The following is a 4,111-nucleotide window of genomic DNA, read 5'->3' as shown; positions in this document are numbered from 1 at the left end:
TTGTGCGTGTGGGATCAGAGACGCGCCGCGATTGGCTGCTCTCCCACTGGCGGCTTGTTAGGCCGCCGCTGATTGGCCGAGCCGCTTCCTCAGTAAATTATCTTTGTTCGACGGGCAGAAGGGAGAGAGAGCAGCAGGGAAAGGCAGGCCTCGTTCGGCTTAAAGAACGCGTTAAAACGCGCGTAAAATTGCTCCAAGCAGCCAATAAAACATCGACCCGGCTATTCAGATCAGAAAGCTGCGAGTAAAGGCGGGTGTTTGTGTTCTTTAAGACTGTTGGACTGAAGGCTTGTGCTAAATCCCTCCCCCTTTGCCTGAGAAACAGGATAAAATGACAAGGTTACTGCAGTTCACCAAGAACAGTTTCATCAACGTTCACTGTGGGCTTCCTTCACATACGGGTCATTCTGCAGAAACGACCCTAGCATTTACAGATACATGGAAAAACATGTTAGGCTTTCAATTTATTTATATATTAAAATAAAACAATGTTATTTTAACAATTACACCTTCTTGATCCGTCAATTTAGCAATACTGGTTTTTAAATCAATCATATAGAATTCCAAGCACCACAGAAGAGCTCGTCCTCACAGTCGTGTGTAAAGGGTGTCATATTTTGAGGTAAAAAACATTTTTCTGCAATTTTAACTGCAATAATCTATACATGACAATGGAATATATGATTTAAATGACATAAAGAAAACATGCTGAATAAATATTATAAAATCTAAAACCTATAATCTATAAACTCTGTCTGATCCACTCAGACCAGCACAACACACACTAACACACCACCACCACATCAGTGTTACTGCAGTGCTGAGAATAATCCACCACCCAAATAGTACCTGCTCTGTGAGGGTCCATGGGGGTCCTGACCACTGAAGAACAGGGTAAAAGGGGGCTAACAAAGTATCAGAGAAACAGATGGACTACAGTCTGTAACTGTAGAACTACAAAGTGCACCTATATAGTAAGTGGAGCTGATAAAATGGACAACAAGCGTAGATCATAGAAAGATATGCCTGATCGGTGTATGTGTTTCAAATATATGACATACGTTAGCATATATAGCTTTCCCCTTATATCCAACGTATATTTGTCACGTATGGACATATATGTGAAACATGTGCCAACTTATTTAAAATTGCCCATTTTCAAATATGGGACACATTGAGCCAAATATCATATATTTAACAATATATGAAAGAAAACATTATTCATATGTGGATAATACACATTACTCATATATGCTAGCATGTTGCCATACCAATGTCCAGGCTTGTCCATAAGTCTGTATACATATGAATATGTATAATAGCTCAACAAATGTGAAATTGAACATTTAGTTTTTTACCATACATTTTATAATAAGAATACTTAGAGACGTGTCTTCTTTGTTTCTTCCAGATACTTTTTAATGAAGTGAAAGTACAAAATGCAATAAAATCATTAAAACATGAAATAATTGAAAATATTGTTCACTGAAACATTTAAACAATTTAATATTTAAAGGCAAACAACATAGTAACACTGTGGCTTTGGATATTATACATATGTGTTCATTCACCTATCAGACATATATTTATGTGATATTAAGCAAATATATCCAATATTTGATACTTACCTATATGTACAGAACACATATGTATATATATTTTCAAATACAACCCCATTTCCAAAAAAGTTGGGACACTGTGCAAAATGTAAATAAAAACAAAATGCAATTGTGCAAAATATTTAAACCCTATATTTAATTGAAAATAGTACAAAGACAACATATCAAATATTATCCTATTTTGAATTTGATGCCAACGTCACATTCCAAAAAAGTTTAAGTTGGGACGGGGGGCAACAAAAGGCCGGTAAAGTTGTGTAATGCTAAAAAAAACATGGTGGTTGATTGGCAACAGGTCAGTAAAATGATTGGGTATAAAAAGAGCATCTCAGAGAGGCGGAGTCTTTCAGAAGTAAAGATGAGGAGGGGTTCACCACTCTGTGAAAGACTGCACCATCAAATAGTACAACAGTTCAAGAATAACGTTTCTCACTGTAAAATAGCAAAGAACTTTTGCTTTTCATCATCTACGGTACAAAATATCATTAAAAGATTCAGAGAATCTGGAGAAATCTCTGTATGTGAGGGACCAAAAGCCAAAAACCAGTATTTGCTGGCCGTGATCTTTGGGTCCTCAGGCAGTACTGCAACTTTCGACGACGTCTTTTTCAGGGAAGGCCTTGATTATTTCAGGAAGACAATGTAAAACCAATTCTGCATGTATTACAACAGCATTGCTCCGTATTAAAAGAGTCTGGCTGCAGTCCAGACCTGTCACCACTGACAACATTTGGCACATTATAAAATGAAAAATGTGACAAAGGAGACTCTGAACTGATGAGCAGCTGAAATCCTATGTTAAGCAAAAATGGGAAAACATTTCACTTTCAAAACTACAGCAGTGTCTCCTCAGTTCAGTGTTGTCAAAGAAGAGGTGATGAAACACAGTGGTAAACAGGCCCCCGTCCCAACTTTTTTGGAACATGTTGTTGGCATCAAATTCAAAATGCTCATATATTTTTTCAAAAAACAATACAATTTCTCAGTTGCAACATTTGATATGTTGTCTTTGTACTATTTTCAATGAAATACAGGGTTTAAATGATTTGCACATCATTGAATTTTGTTTTTATTTACATTTTGCACAGCGTCCCAATTTTTTGGGGAAATGGGGTTGTAAATGTCTGACCCTTTATTAGATTAGACTAGATTAGATTCAACTTTGTCACTGTGCAGAGTTCAGATACTGAGCCAAAGAAATGCAGTTAGCATCTAACCAGACATACAAAATACAGTATTATTTACATATAAATTGCAGGAAGGTAACCATGGTAAGTGATTCTGTGGTTACAATATGTACAATTAAGGATGGTAGAGTGGTAAAAATATAGATTTTGCAAGTATAAATATATACACATAATATACAGAGTGAGTGTAGAGAATGCAAATGAAGATCATATGTACTGTGAGAGCAGCATATTTAAAATGATAAGTATGCAGAGTAAAAACATGTACAATAACTGTCTGTGCAAATATGAATAGTGCAGTAATAGACTGTACAAGTATGAGTAGTACAATAATTCCAGGACATAAAGTGCAGTAACAGTGCAGTGAGTGCAAAGATGTGGTTAAATTGGTGGTGTGAAGTTCAGCAGGGTCACAGGGTCACATGATGTGTGTGCATATGTGGCTATGTATCAGATTTCCGTAAGGGAGGCCTGTTCAGTATCGCAGAACAGCAGCACATTTGTCTGACCATTTGCATTGTGACTTGGACGACATAGACGTCCCCATGTGGACTGAGAGGGAGGCTAACAAGGGCCATGCTATTAGCAGTTTTACATTACTAGCATGGACAGACATTCATAAGTCATTTATAAATTGACAAAAGAACAGTAATGAATGCACACAGCCCTGTGGTGCCTTTACATTTAAACCTCTTATTCTCCAGGGTATATTTTGGTTTTTCCATCTGAATTTACATGACAAAATCGTAAGGCAAATTATTCAGTAACTGCATGAATAAATGTACATTTTTATTTTATTTATTTGTTGTAAAAACTCCCCTCAGATTAACAGAACATGTGTTTTATGATCACACATATTGCTATATGCTTATAATTTACTGCTGAAAGCCAAAAATCTTAGACGCTCTTTGTATTATTTTATAAAAATAATGTTTACAGAGCAGATCACTGAAGAGACGCCATCTGTTTATAGTTTATAGCCCAGATTTGTGGAAAAATGGGTCGACTTTCAGTAGAATAAAAAACTGTGAGTTCAGCTTCTTTTATTATAAGGGTTTAAAATTACATCACCCATCTATTTGACTGGGAAGAAGACAGTTACAGCTCTCATACGACCCCCACCTTTAGAATGTAGCTTATGAAATATGAAAGTTATGAAGAATATGACGAAGTGCGTTTTGGAACCACCAGTGGTCCCAAGGAGTCAAATATGTTAAAACCATATGCAAATAAACTCTGTCCTTCATAACCCAATCAGAGAGGAAATCTGTAATCCAACTAATGAGACCCTCTTACACTTAGCCA

This window comes from Colossoma macropomum, unplaced genomic scaffold, assembly GCF_904425465.1.
Source record: "Colossoma macropomum unplaced genomic scaffold, Colossoma_macropomum, whole genome shotgun sequence".
Classification (NCBI taxonomy): domain Eukaryota; kingdom Metazoa; phylum Chordata; class Actinopteri; order Characiformes; family Serrasalmidae; genus Colossoma; species Colossoma macropomum.
Note: the sequence above shows the minus strand (reverse complement) of the source record.